This window comes from Anser anser, assembly GCF_964211835.1.
Source record: "Anser anser genome assembly, chromosome: 1".
Lineage (NCBI taxonomy): Eukaryota > Metazoa > Chordata > Aves > Anseriformes > Anatidae > Anser > Anser anser.
The window spans coordinates 44024593-44040256 of NC_139720.1; the positions used below are offsets into that span (position 1 = coordinate 44024593).

At 51.0% G+C, this 15664-nt stretch overlaps 1 protein-coding gene across 4 annotated transcripts in view; it reads right to left on the minus strand.

Annotated features, from left to right (window-relative positions):
- The window catches only part of TCF20 (transcription factor 20), a 119859-nt gene that overhangs the window by 101453 nt on the left and 2742 nt on the right, over positions 1-15664 (minus strand). For 3 of the 4 annotated variants that reach the window (XM_083844846.1, XM_083844845.1, XM_083844840.1), the window contains exon 2: positions 6986-7096. The gene's annotated coding sequence lies outside the window, so the exon portion shown is untranslated. Of the gene's footprint in view, positions 1-6985; positions 7097-7346; positions 7644-15664 lie in introns of those variants that run through there. The other variant, XM_083844841.1, reaches the window with a different exon arrangement.

Consider the following 15664-nt stretch of genomic DNA (forward strand, 5'->3'; position numbering starts at 1 on the left):
GGAGGGGCGGAGAGCCCCTCGTGGCAGCCGGGCAGGGACGCGCGGGGTTTTGTGCTGTCACCCAGGGCCACGCTCCATTTCCCACAAACAGCGACGCAGCAACATCCCCTCGCGCTAAGAAGGTTCAGGGCTAAACAAGAGCAGCAATTAAGATTAGGGAAGAGGCTTTTCCCAAGTGTGGGATGCTGCCCAACAGGGACAACTTCACACACCCTGACACACATCCACGTCTGCTCCAGCAGGTCCCAGGCCCCCAGAGCAGGGCCCAGCAGTGGCAACTCTGCGCCTCAAGCAAGCCGGGTGCTGTTTTGGGACGAGGGCTTGAAGGATGGGAGGCAGCAATTCAGCATTAAACCCAGGGATTTCTAAACCAGAGGGGTGTTAGTCAGAAGGCTTTCAAGGCAAAGCGTCCTTACCCTTAAACTGTTGTTTCTCAAGTATCTCTCCGGGCTAAGCAGCTTTCCTCGCCGCCCCAACTGCTTTAATCCTGACCAACCCCCTGCTCCAGGCCAGTGCGCGGCAGCACATTCATCTGGCTGCATGGGCACCGCTGAATGAGCGGCTCAGGAGCCGTAGCAGGGGCTGCCGGGGGAAACATGCATAGAAGTGCACCCTCAGAGCCACCAGGCACGTCACCGTGCCCCGGGAGAGCAAGGCATGGTGCACAGACGCCACAGGAACGGAGGGCAGGGAGGAGGGATACTTCGCAAGTGACTAACTGGAAAGAGGTGACCTGAGCCGAACAGGATGTAAAAATAAAGTCTGGTGGCAGCGTGACCGTGTTTTATGCACCTCCAGCTGAGACACGAGTTTATTTCCCCCTTGGGAGTGGGGAAGGCAAAAACGATCTCTCTTGAGGAAGCAGTAGAACAAGGAAAAGCAGAGCTGTGCAGAAGAGCCGCACGATGGTAAAGCACTGATGAAAGGTGCTCGTTCTGAGAAGCAAGGAGGAGGATGGCAAGCTGAGGAGCGGGGACTGTGCAAGGGCACCACAGAAATAACTCCTGGCAGAGCGGTGAGGAGCAGAAGGGAGCCAGGACATGAACTCGGTGACACAGAGAGAGGATAGGGATGCAGAGAGACCAGCCTGCGGCAGAGGAAGGCACCAGGGGAAGCAGTGAGGCAGCTACTTCAGATCTCTGAAGTTTATAACCGTTCCAGCTGTGAATGGTTTAACAGGTCATCATCTGCACAGTTCATGCACCCTCTAGCTCTGTAGTAATTACATCCATTCTGTACAAAGACAGACACATCACATAATGAGGTCTACCAATATCACAGAGGCACACAGGAGAGTAAGCAAAATGTCCGACCATACTAGAAACAGACCAGAAATCAGCTCTGATTTGATAACGACGTGACACAAATCAGATATATCCACCTCTGCAGCACCGAAACCTGTCCTACTCATCCTGTCTTGGAAAGTGCATATGAGGAACCAAAGGAGTTCAGGAAGTGGCAACAAAGAAAGAGGTTTTGGAAGACAGCAAGTGAAGTTCACACATGCAAAACAACATAAATGTGCTAAAGACGGGGGAGAAAAAGTGTGTAAAAAAAATAAATCTAGTGCAACCAGACTATTAGTACATAGCAGACGCACACTCCCCTCCCCAGGAAACCCATCCATCCGCTCACAGCCAGCCACCACAACCTGATGGTAGCTGCCCTCAGCCACGGGAGAGAACCACCACTCAAACAGAGAGCACGGCAGACTCTTCTCCTCCTCAAGCCAAAGCCGACGAGCTTCACCACAGAGCCTCACGGTTGGCACCTCTACAGCCTCGCAGTGGAACGGCTTGGCTGGGTTACTCTCTGACCCACTTCAACACAGACAGCGCAAACACCGTGGTGTAAAAGAAATGCAGAGCCCTGCTTTAAAATAATGGCAGGGATATGCTGGAGTCTCAGCCGTGCTCTGGAGTTTGACAGCAATGTAATTAGGTCAGGGGATAGCTGTGTTGTAACAGATTCCTTGGACTTGGCTCCATCCAAGGTAGACACGCACATGAATGCTGCATCAGCTTGTACTTGCTGGCTTGCCAGCAGCCTGGATTCTTGAAATCCTGCTCCAAGAGGCTAGCATGCCTCGCATTGTGACCCAGGCCCTTGATGTGGGCTCCCAGCTCCACGCTTCTGTGACTGCCTCTGGAAGCGGTGCTCGGGACGGCGGGGATGCAGCCAAGGACCGCGGCCTGCCGCCGAAACAGGCGGCAACGCCTGCGGGAGGAGGAGGAGGAGGAGGCGGCGGGCAGGCCGCAGGCAGCGCCTGCAGGAATGGCGCTCGTACTGGTGCAGGCTGAGGTCAGCCCAGGGACCGAGGGCTTCACGCCCATGAGTAATGCATAATCAAGAAATGTTTCCTGACAGTGAAGTCTATTAGAGTGTGGAACTGGCTGCCGGGGGAAGCGGGGCAAGCCTCATCCCGCCACCTCTGTGAAGAGTGACAGGACAGGCAGCAGAGCGCAGCGCCCTGGGGCTGGCGGCACAGCCTTGGCGGGGGCAGCCCCACCAGATGCCTCACCCAGGAGCAACACCCACTTAAATCCCCTCCGCTGCTCCTAAAGCATCCTCCTACCCACCCCAGGCTCTGCCAGCACTGCCTCCTGCAAGGCTGCCCCACAAACTGCATCGTTTTAGCCTGGGCCACTTCACGTATTGGAAGGAATGGGTCTTTTGACCCTACATCAGGTCACTGAGGTGTTTTATGCTACCGTCCTACCAATAGTTGCATCAGTACAACCGACGGGATGGCAGCGATGGGAGAGGCCAGGAATGTGAGGTGGGAGGTGAGGAAACAGCAGTTTCTTAGGCCATGCTGTCAGTATCTTTACACTGACCATCTGCACACGAAGTCATGCAAAGAAAGGCAGTGGAGGATGCAACTCAGGTGAAGGGGGTGAACTAAGACATGATTCGGCACGGTCACACTTGTGAAGCTGGACATGACCTAACACACATGGAAGTGATCTTAACGTACAGCAGAGAACATCCCTGTTCGAAATACATCTGGTATCAAGTAAGTTTCTGACATACTGTGCTGGCATTAGTGTTTTAGATCTGAAAGACTGGCTTGGCACTGACATAAAGTTTAATTGTCTTCCCTTAACATTTCATTTTTTACATTTTTTTTAATAGGGGAAATATCAGCTTGGTTTTGAACTGTAGTTTCATAGGAACCCATACTATGCCCACATTTAAACCTAGCAGAAGACTTTTTTTGGGGGGAGGGGGCAGGGAAGGAGGTGTTAAGAACACCACAAAGTTCAAAATTAATGTCTCAACTTGTAACACACTTCCCCCTCTCCCACAACACTGGTTGCAGGAGCTACCCACGGGCTGACACTACTCATGAAGCTCCATCTGGTTCTGCTTCCCTTGATTTTCCCTCAGCCTGACACACTCTGGCACTGCTCAGGTTTTCCTGGTCCTTGGGAAACAGGAGAGATTCCAACAATTCCAGCTTCTCCTTCCTTTGTTTTGACAAAGCTCCCACTGCACCATCTACGAAAAACCTATTGTTACGGCAAAGCATACAGGTAAATTTGTTTGAACATCACCAGTGCTGTGGAATTTTTCATACTGTGTTTAGTGTTGTTAACAATTACTTACATTGCATTAGCATTAAAGGACCTCAGCAACATCAGGATCCCTTCTACTCAGCACAGCGTACACACAGAGCAACAAACGCCTGCGCCTGACTAGCATGATATAGCAAAGATTTTTTATTTGAGACAGAACGGCTTCAAAATGGAGTGCCATTTTAAAGCACCCGTAAGTTGACAACAGTTTGTACAATTATCACAAACCACTCAAAGAAAGGCTCCAGTATACCCAGGGAGTACCATGTACTCACCATAACTCAGCAAGTGCTTTTTGCAGCTCCCTTCTACACTCAGTCATGAAGGATATAGATCATTACAGCCTCCAGCTATAGAGCCTTAGCTCATGGAGTAGCAGCTCACACTTTCAGCTCTGGAGATCCCCAGTTCAATCTGCTGCATGTCAGCCAAGAGGGCAGCTGTCATATAATTACAGCCACAACTTTGCATGTGAAAAAAGTAGGGAGAGCGAACAGAGATCTTATTATAGAATTCTGGTTGCAACCTGCTGAACAGCTCCCTATTTAAAGTAACTTCTCGTAAAGAGGAGGGAGAAAAAGGGAAAAAAAGAGAAAAAAAGAAAAAAAAACACTCTTCCATTCAGCTTCTCCATTTTCTCTGCTTTGCAGAAGAAATCAGTGATGTTTTGCAAAAAGTCCTTTGTTACAAAATGCATAGGTATATTAGATGAAGTACACAAGTGCAGAGCCAGGAGTGAGGCTCTACCCCCTTATCAACTGGAAAAAAAAAAAAAAATTCGCATTGCTGAAACCATCTGAAGACCAAGACAACATCTTAGTTTCTTTCTGAGCTATCACCATTCACCAGCAGCCAAGCCAACTGGATTTGCAATTTAAGTATTCTAATTTAGGTTCAAGAAATCTTAACTTAGTTACATCTTGTTTTCTTCAAACTGTACATACAAGCTCTCAGGAAGACTTAATACAGAGAATCTGGGAGGACGGTATTTTTGAACTACAAAGGTACAAACTATGGCAAAAAAATCAAATCTCAAATGAAAGGATATTTTAATGAGCGCAACACAAAACAATTAGACCAAGTTTCTTCTTATCTATTAATCTTGCCGCAGATCCTTCTGCACACACACAGCAATTTTTGAGCCAAACTGTTCTCCAAGCCAAGACGTTCAAAAACGGAATTTTAAACAATGCAATCCAGTTTAAAAAAAAAAACATTCATTTTTCCCCAACAATTATTCTAGAAATCTGTGTTTCCTCAGCCAAACTGTTTCAGGTTTAAGATACAGCTCAAATTCTTTGCAGAACATTCTCCTCTGCTAGAAAGTCCCATCCATCCGTCAGTCCGACAGCCCAGCAGCACAGAAACCAAGTCACCGATTCCGTGCAGTGAATCAACCACCGTGGACCACCAGCAGAAGATCAGAGCTAACTCTCCCACTCCTCGCAAACTACTCACCTGCTTGCTACATACCTCTCCAAGGAAACTGCTCTGACCCAAACTGCTCAGTACCTGCAGGAATACTTGCTGAAACACCAATCGACTAGTTCATGCACACTACACCTTCAGAACTCCCCAGAATGCAGCGCAGCACTTCCAACGGGATGTCAAGAAGTGCCCGGCAGACCATCGAGCTGAAATGCGTTCAGGCAACAGCTAACACAAAGCAAAAGCCTGCAACACTGAACTCCAGAATTCAGCACAAGCACGGACGTGCCAGCAGTTCATACGTAAACCGACTGAATCCTCTGGTGACATCCTCTCATCAGCCTCCTTTCTGAAGACCTGTTTTCATTGTGCTCAGAATCCTCTGCTCCTCGCCTCAAGCGAGACCCGCTCAGGAAACAACACAAACCCTCTGACCATCTCCCTCCCTTTAAAAAAGAGCAAGGGGGAGAATCAAGGACACGAAGCCTAGTTTTGAAGGAAGCTATGTGCGTGCAGCGTAGAAACATTTGGGACTGATTGCACACACATGCACAGCAAAACCCTGGCTGGATTCATCACCCAGGAGGGACCCATAAAGGCGTCACCTCTCCCTCACCGTCTGCAAGCAGGCAAAGTTCACCAGCATCTGAACCACCCTTGCTGCAGAGTCCAATGTAAGCAGTACAACTGTACGCAGAGATCACTGAAACGAGACACCGCTAGGCTATTTTCTGGTATTATTTCTGTAAATTTAGCACTGCTAAAAGGTTCCAGATAGACGCTCTCTGGAGACTGAAAGCCTTCGCCTACCCTGAGAAGATATGCAGAGAGAATTGCAGCAAAGCAGAGACAAGCTTTTCTCATCTCCCCCAGCCTGCCGAGGCTGAAATGACTGACAACAGTCCAAAATGAGGGACACACATAAATTATTAATATTGCACTAGTAGTCTCACTGTTGCCGTGACAGTCTAAAGACTTAAGAGAGGCAGGCCCTGCAGGGAAATATTACATTACTTCAAAATCATTCATTCAGGAAGCTTACATACCGAGGAGGAAAGAATCGTTCTGCAGCGAGCTCTATCGAAACCCTCAGTTTTAAGACCCTTCCTTTCTGAGGCAAAAGCAATTTCAACGAGAATGGGAAAGCAACACGAAACACCAGGAACTCTGGATTTCAAGCGAGTGCCACGGGAGCGACGTTATTTCCGGACACAAACCCTAACACGCTTCTCCTTCCTGACCTGGGAAGCCCACCCTGCTTCCGAGAGCTGGAGAAGTGTTTTGTCTCTGCAGCCGCTCTGCTGAGACAGCCGAGCGCCGTGCCAGTCAGGGATAATGGGCGCTGCACGCTACCACATGGAAGGGAGCCAAAAAGCCACTTCGGTTTGCTGCTCGGGCTGGATGGACCCCATGCTGTAAGAGCTCCGGCTTCACGTTCTCCCAGACCTTTTATCTCCTTCCAGGTTTCATGCTATACCTGCTGCCGCAGCAGCCAAGAACCCGTAAAGCAGCATATAAAAAGATGCGGCTTCCTACAGATGGCTTTTTTCTTCCTCTCCCCTGTTGCAAGGGGAATGGCTTATGCAGGGGTATTGGTCCATTTTACAGTGATTTCTAGAATTGGGACAAATAAATTGAACTTTGACATTTTTTTAAAAAAAAGTTAAATTATTTTTGTCTCTTAGTAATCAGAATAGATTTGCTTTTCATTTAAAACACAGAAACTCCCTCCAACAATATTTGAAATTTTTTCTTTGCCAAAACCCCACAAAGACTCAAGCTTACTGATAACATTTTGAAAATTAGATGCACGACATTACTCCATACCAAAAAAGAAAAGAAAGCAGCAATTTTTCAAACAATAAAGTAATCCATTTTAAAAGCTACCATTTTCTAGTAAAAATTCTTGCATTAAAAAAAACAAGAAGGTTTTCAGTAACTCTAAACAATGATGGGGGGAAAGAAAAAACGGATCCTACCCCCAGCTGGATGGCATTCCTCTCTTTGGGCGCAATGTGGTAGCATTTGACTGACGCATCTGATCCATTCCAAAACTCCAGGCGATGTTTTAATCATCAACGGGCAGAATCCTATTAATTTTCAGGGGAAAAAAAAAAAAGAAAAACAGAGTAGAGTATGGAGACAGGACACAGAGCACCTGGCATTTGTCTAGCAGATTCAGCTGATTTAGCTAGGTCTGTAATTACCAACAGATTAAAGAATTAGTTGGTGGCAGAAATTGCCATCTACCAGTGTAAGCCCCTTCCTCTCCTCCACCCCCTTTCCGCCACCTCAGCCCAACCCGGTCTCCCAACACGGCTTGAAACATCAGTCCCATACCAAGGGAAGCAAAATAGGAAGAGGGAAAGGAGTGGGAAGAGACAAAACATGGCGAATAGGGATGGCATAGGCATCGGCATGCAAACAAGAGCATGTGCTGGCCCCTGTGGCGGCAGAAAACGGGAGATCAGGCAGCAGGAGGCAGGAGAGCAGATTTGAGTGGTCCCTGAGCTCGGGGCAAGAAACGGCAGCAGGCAGCACAGAGCGAGCCCCAGCACGCACAACGAGCTCAGCCCTCAGAAGCAACGGCACGCCAGGCAATCCTATTGCCAGGTGGCTGCTGCAATTGGCATTTTCATCAGCAGTGGGCTTGATAAAGGAAAGGCAGCATGAGCTTTCCGCATTAAACGAGGCTTCCCAGCCTGCCCATGAATTCATTTTGCTATCAGCCAAACCTAGGCCCACCAACACCAACCACTCGTGCTCTGAAACAAGCCTCCACTAACAGCCTTGCACCAACTTCACTTCAGTGCTGATGAGCACCGCATGCCCTCAGGACCAGCCACCGTACGAGGCGGCACAACCCCGGGAGGAATTTACCTGTTCCAACAGCGGCCAGAAGACCAGAGTGGGCAGCACGACCCTTCCTGCTGGCCAGCTGACCCCATGGGACCAGCCCACATCCCACCCCAATGGCCTGGTGCTGGGCACCTTCCCACCTGTGGGGCTGTTGGCAGAAAGAAGGCAGGCCCCCGCAGGGAATGGGGAACACTGATAAATCAGGTATTGCTGCCAGAGTCTTACAGCAGCCCCTACAGCCTCCGCCACAGACCGGGGGACTCCAGAGTGAGTGACGAGCAGGGTCTGCCACCAGCACGTCCACCCCACAGCTCCCGGCCATCATTTAGGCTGCCCCAGGTCCTGCACCTTGAAGATAAGGATGCAAACCTTGCGTTTGAGGCGGAACAGTCACACGGAGAAGGACAGACTGCCAGCCCCGACAAGGGCTGTGCAGCTGCAGCTCGCACGTCCATTAGGACCCCCGGAGCACGCGGCGTCGTGCCCAGCCTGACTGCATTTGTAACCAACCCTGCCGGCCTGTCAGCGGGCCCTGAACCCTGCGACTTCAGCGGGGAGAGCGCGAGCCTCTGCCTCACGCGCTAAATAATTAAACTCTGTGGGAGCAGCAGCAGACTCGTAAAACTCGTACACAGACCGAGCCAGCCATTAATGGGGGTCAAAGATGAACGCGCTCTCTCTCTGTCTTTCTCTTTTTTTTTTTTTTTTTTAAGTGCGCTTTGATGCGTGGGGCGAGTGGTGAGAGGAGATGTTCATTACCCTCTCCAGTACCTGACGCGTTTTTCCTGACTGTCGACACCTCCTCCTCCCCCCGGCACCCCGTGCTGCTGGCAGTCACCCCCCCGGACAGCCGGAGACCACCAGAAGGTGTGTGCTGAGGTGCCCCCTGGTCACCCGCCGGTAGGGCAGCGAGGGACCTCGCCGCGGGCAGCTCTACCAGTCCGTGCCACCGACGAGGCCTGGCCTTCAGGCGGATGCCTCCGGCTGGATTTCTAGGGTGCCAAAGGTGGCACCTCCCGTGTGGCCGGGCATGGAGGAGGCCGGTCGCATCCGCTGGGACCGTCAGCCTGGGCTCAGAGCTCGGAGCCAGAGCTGGGAGCTGCCGCAGGGAGGTCGCCGGGAAGGAAATGGAAGTCCCCTCACAGGCAGGGAGAGGCGGCGGCAGGAAAGGCAGTTTGAGAGAAGGTCGCAGGACCGCTGGCCCGCCCCGCCCCTCCTGGCCTTAAAATACAAATAGACGCACGTGAGCACCTTACACGCTCTGCTCTGTTCAGACATTTCACGGCGAGCTCTGCTCTGCCCACGTCTTTTGCATTCCCCCAGCCCACACCAGTTTTGGAAATGGTAGTTTCAGCTTTCCCTTAACAAAAAAACAGCCTCGGGTGGGGAGAAGGGAAAGCGGGTTGTTTTGGGGAAGAGACCACCACATCGGCACTGCAAACTCAGGGTCCTTGGGTGCTCTGTGGCAGCGGAGCCTCCTGACTCCAGCCTCCACCAGTTTTCCCCTGTGGAGGAGCGGCCTCGGGCTGGAAGCAGCTCACCTGCCCGCAGGGCACTGTGCGCCCGGAGGAGCTCCAGAGGGAATCCCCTTCACAAGGACAGCGAGGCAATAGCACCGAAAGGGCTTTGTGAGGAAACAAAATGACGTGGAAGAATGGGAAGAGCCCAGAGCCCAAGGAAAAGCTCATGTCGAGGCAAAAACACCTGCCTGCGGGGCAAGGCAACGCCCACTCCCCAGCCTCCTGGGCTGCTGAGGCACCCGCTGACTCAAAGCAGGGCGCAGGTGTGCCGTGGCCTGGCTCCTTCTGGAGAGAAACCTCCAGGATCACCGCTAGCGCACTGAGAAAGCAGCTGGTGTAGCAGCCCTTAGCGGGTATGAAGGCCTGCAGCAGAGCAAAGCCAGCTTTTATTTATTATTTATAAGTAGCACTGAGAGACGCCTGGGTTTTAAGGTCGTAGGACCTTCTTCCAGCAAACCCTAACACTTGCGCTTTCAGAGCGCTCACAGACAACAGAAGCCCTCATACCTCCCAGCAGGGCAAAAGCGGCAGCTGTGACTCCCATTATTCCTGGAAATATGAGGGGAAACGGCTCGGGCTTTCCAGCCTCAGCTCCCCTTCCCTCCTGTCCTCTGGCTACGAGAGCCACAGCCAGCACCTGGGGCCGGGGTGCTCCACAGGACACACGCTGCAGGGGGCTGAGCTCAAAATGGCAGTCAGCAATGAGCAGGGCGGTGAGAAAGTCCAAGAGAAACTGCAAGGTAAAAACAAGCGCCTTCTCTTACAAGAAATGACTCCATCGCGTGGTTAGATCCATCACCCCATATGCTGGGTCACGGCGGTGCCGCGCGAGCACGCTGCTATTATCTGTTTGCAACCACATCTCGGTCGGTCTTTCTGCTTAATGCACGAAAAGCAGAGCTAATCAGATTCACTCCTTCTTTCTGCTTAATGTCTTCAGTTCCCAAGCAGGCTCTGCGCTGCCTCAAGTGATGCTCAACTAACACTAGCCAGGAGCACGCAGTGCAAAAGAAGATGGAACTACCTATTAATTTTAGCCCTTCTTTCCACCTATTATGGCTGAAATTCCTTCTGCACTTGAAGCTTTGCAAACAAGAGTCAGGAAATTCCCATTTCCCTCTCTACACCACACCCGGCTCATGCATGAGCTCCCTCCTCCAAGCTGCTCCTCCCGTGGTATCTGGGCAATTAATTACAGCACAGACCTATCAGGCTTTCCTCTCACCCTCAGGGACAGCTTTTTTTTAGGTATTTCCTGGCTGGGAACCACCACAGAAGGATGTCTTCTGCTGGCACCGTAACGCCCTCTCTTGCTAATCTACCCAAAGTGACCACCACGTGCTTTCCTCCCTCTATTCCCTCAACACTATTTGATTACTGCAGTCCTGCACGTGAACTCTAACGCACCCTCAGCATTTCCAGAGTGAGGACACAGCGGCTTCGAACAGGGCCCAGGCATGGCTGCTCCTCTCCTGCATTTTGCCACCCTTTGCAAGGCAACTGGAGCATTGCTGGGAGTCAGCTGCGATGCCTTCACCTGCACCAGAGAGACCACTGCAACCACGAAGGCCCCAAACTGGGCAGATAACATGAAAACTCAGCAGAAAGATGCAGGAGAAGAACGGCGTGCAGAAACACCCATGATCACGAGCCAGATTGCGCAGCACAGGAGAGTCACCCATTGCAAGTACAATGGAAAGAGTTGCCAGAACAGCAACAAAAATCAGCAAGTATTTACAAGAGATGAGAAAGAGATGTAGGTGGAAGGCAAAAGTGCCAGGATACATATCTCTATCCAGAAGGTATAAAAAAAATAACAGAGACTGCAGAGATGAAGGCACAAGCAGCCCCCGCACCTGCACACAGCCCCCACCTGATACCCACTGCATCAGCCAGATCAACGGCAGCTCCTGAGAAGACCCCAACTATCCAGCTCCTTCACCAGCATCTTCCTCGAGTCTGCATGCAAGGGGGTGGAAGAAAAACATACCTCGCAATGAGGTTACTTACAGCGTTTTTCTCTACTGCCCCTCTCCTATAAATGTGGGGTGGGTTTTTTTTTTGTTTGTTTTTAATAGTGCAGCTGGCTTATAAGCGTGTCAGATTTATAAAAACATATCCTTGAAAACAAAGCCACTTTGTGCTCAGCATATCCAGTGGCACCATTATTTATTATCAGTACACTGGTTCTTTCCTTTATTCATTCCATTCCTGGAACAAACCCACTGTAACAGCCACCCAGTGTATAATCTTCCCATGTACAGCAACGCAACCCCACAATAATCCTTCTCTTCCCATAATGTCTTCAAATTCCAATGAGAAGAATTTAGGCTTAAATGCTTAAAAAAAAAAGGAAAGAAAAAAGAAAACTGCAGCAGGATACCAGTCTCTAACAACTCTCAAGTTGGAGCAAATTCCCCCATCCCTCCCTATTTCTGTTTGGAAATGGCTGCACAAACATCTCCAGTTTGTGCAACACACCAATTGCAACCTGTCCCTCCCTCAGTCGGTCCACACACGCATGGGCCCCCTGCACCCCGCTGCTTTTGGCAAACAACTCTTTAGTGGCATCATCTTCAACTCCACGCTTTATAAAATTCAGCAGACAGACACGTATCTGCTCCTTTAGTCATAAAGCAATCACCGAAGGCCAAGAGGTGTCTCCGTCTCGCCTCCCAAATGCGCGCTCTGACCCGCGCCGTGCCCCCGCTAAGTACACACGTGGGTCACACGTGCCTCTTCCCTGCCGTCAGTGAAGGATGAGGCAGAAACACCGAAAACAAAGGCAAAGCTGAGGCAGAAATGCTGTTCGCATCATTCAGTGGAAGCAAAGTTCTCCTTGGCCCCCTCCCAAGGAGCTTTGCCTACTGCCCTACACATACACGTGCAGCCCAGCCGCGTCCCCTGCTGCTACCAAAGCCCTGCGCTGAAGGAACCCCGCCGAGGTCACCCACCCAGGCTGACGTCTGAGCTTCAGCACACCCCTGGTTTCATCCCCAGAGCAAGACAACACTGTTCTGAGCTGCCTCGGCAGCACCCCACAAGGCTTTCCCAGTACCTGCTGGCGCCTGAAAATTATTAGAGCAGTTGCCTCTGGGGCCACCGCAGTCGACGTCTGAAAGATGGAGGGGTGTTTTCCTGGCAGCGTGGTACCCAGCTTCGGACCTGGCTCACCACGGACGTGCAGAAAGCTCTCCAGACATCACCCTGCCCTTGCCATCCATCCCAGACCTCAAGGACTACCTGGCCCCACCAGCTCTGCCTGAGCAGCACCACTGCCACACGCAGCGATGCTCTTCCCCAGCCCACAGCTGTCCTCTCCTAGGGGAGGGCTGCGGCTACTGTTCTCTAAGCCCTTTCATATCCTTAGGCTCTGTCTGTTAGCAAATACCCTAATAACAGTGGGCTCTTCTCCTGGGGAGGTGGTGAAACTCAACCTTTTCCTTTTCCCTTTGGAAAGCACAGCTTGGAAATGGGATCAGCATCTGGAAGCACACACGAGTTGATCCCAGAGAAAGAATGAGAGGAGCGAGGGGAAGGGAGGGAGCCGAGAACGAAGACTGAGGGCGAGGTTTCACGTTACAGCTGAACCAGGCTAACAGTTCACCGCTGCCAAAAGAGGGGGGCCCCACTTCCACCTTTCTTTCATTCCCTACCTTTCACTTCTGGCAACACGAATCTCGCCCCTCCCTCACAGCAGCTCTGGTACTAGCCTGAACCTGGTGAGCAGGTTCAGCTCTTTTATGTGTTTTTTTTTCCTAAATATTTTCAGCCAAGTCAGTTTTCCGAAAGCTGCACAAACCGAACCCGTGTAGCACCAGAGCTGCACAAGGCAAGGCACGACCACCCCTCCTGGACGGAGCCGGCAGCCAGACTGGTTCGGCCACAGCGACAAAACCCACCCTGGGCTGCACGAACCTGTGGTGCCACCAGCCAAGGACACCGGCCAGCACAACAGAAGCGGTCGACCTGAAAAGCCTGCAATAGATATGTTTGCTAATAATCTTAAAACATGAGGTTTTACCTGTTACTAGGCTCTACCTACCGGCAGCCTTCCTGAACTGGATGGTGAAGGCAGCCGTGAAGGTAACGACTGACATTAAAACTGAGCAGACCCAAACCAGACAAAAATAGGGGTGGTACTGCAGGATCTCCAATAATAATTCTGCCTCTTTTTAAATTGGACTCTTAATATCAAACAAGATGGCTGCCTTCATCACTATGCTCAGAAATGTCTGTTTCCATTACAAATCTAACAATTAGTTTCAGGGTGCTTGTGGTAAAGCATTTTTCTTTCCCCATCAGCTTCTACATCAGATGAACAAAATAATGCAGTTCTCTTCGATTTAAAAAAAAAAATAAAATCAAGCTCATATTACTTCAGTCTTTCTCCCCTTCCACCTCCTCAGCTCAATTACTAAAAGCAATTTACAGACAATAAATGCAACTTCACAGCTGCTTGTATGAAGCATTCCCTTTATTTTATAGATGAGGAGGATACAGTCTACACAGAAATTAATATCAGCGAGGTCTGCTTCAAAGCTGGGTAAGGAAGAGGAGCAGACAAACTCTTAAAGAATACAGATCATGCCTGCACGCCAGTAAAACCAGTAATGAAGGGTTAGGGATGTCACCAGTGGGGTGTCAATTCCTTGAACCCATCTGCTGAAGTGCAGCAACAAATAAAAGCCTGCTTTGGGGTGCTGCTTTTCGGTTTTATTCAGTTTTTATTAGGTTCATGCACGATCACCAGGAACAGAGGATTTGCAGCTAGAAACTCTGCGTGCATTGTTTTGCCAGCGAAACCACGCCAGCCAGGAGAGAGCCCAGCGCTTCGTCGTAGCCTCACGGGCTTCCGCAGGACCTGGGCCTGCTGCTAAAATCACCACCCGCGACTTGGAGAAAGCACCAGGAGTAGCACCGCCAGAGAGAGAAAAAAAAAAAAAAGCGCAGGCACTCTTGCGATGCTAACTGCTCCTTCAGGTGTGATAAAAACGCACGGCCAACTCTCCTCCCTCCACGCCTCCCTGGCTGCCGGAGCCACGCGCCGGCGTGCACAGGCCAGCGCCGGGCCTGAGTCACCTGCACAGGCCCCAGGGGTCCCGGCTCTGTGACAGACCGGGGCACTGGTGCTAGAGACGAAGGCAGTGTTAATTTTGGCACTCCTTAATCACGTTTGCTAGCAAACCTAACGCCGCCGGGTCAGTAAATCCACCCTCCTCCATCCACCCCAGCGGGCCTGTCTTGACGCCTTCCCCCCTTCAGCCAACAGCTCCGTGTTTCCGTATCCCTGACTGACACGGGCTGGTTTTTGTACAACTACAGCCCTTGGAAAACTGATTTAGGATTAAATTCGTTTCTAGCCTGCATACGAATACCAAGCACGCTTAAACCAATGGGGCACTGGGGGCTTCTCTACTTGACTAGCTTAAAACCAGAAGCCGTATCGTGCATGCATCAAAGAACAGATAGGTGTCAAGAAGGCCCCAAAACCTACTGAAATAAAGCCAACACAAGAGATTTGGAATTGTAAGATCTCTCACACAGGGAGAGCTGGTAAACGCCAACCCATTTCTAGCAGGGCTGCCATTTTCTGCATTTTCGCTGCAGCAAGCACTGAGGTTCGTGCCTATTCCACCCAGTCCCACAACGCCATCGCAGCCCAGCACTACCGTGGAAAGCGGCTGTGAAGATGCAGCCGCTGCAGGAGGCACCTGCCCCAGCAAGGACTTCACACGCAGACCTCACAGCATGTGTGCCCCTTACGCACACGGCCTGGGGTGCCCACACTACCCCAGCAAGCCCCGAGACCTCCCAGCAGCTGTAGGACAGCAGGAGGGGAGAGGTGGCCTGCTGGAGTCCGGACCTCCACGACCAGACCGCCACGTCCAGACCTCCACAAGCAGACCTCCACGACCACCACCATCCCATCCCCTCAGCCTCCGGCCAGGCCCCAGCACCCTTCCTTCCCTCTCCCAAACTCTTCCAAAGGGGATGGACCGGAGAAGATGGGATTGGCTCAGGCTGAGAATTTCATTTCTGAGCTTGGGAGATCTGCGGCGGAGACGGAGCCACTGATATTTTTCTAATATAAGGAACATATAAGATGCCTAGAATTTGATAGCTGCTTTTTAATTAAATTGAAATAAGTAAATCACAGCCCGTTGCCATGGAGAATGAACAGACACAGCCTCTTGACTCCAGGGCAGGATCAAGCAGGAGAGGCAGACAAGGCTGTGAAATTAAAAACACCTATTTTAAAGCAAATGGTCTTGATAA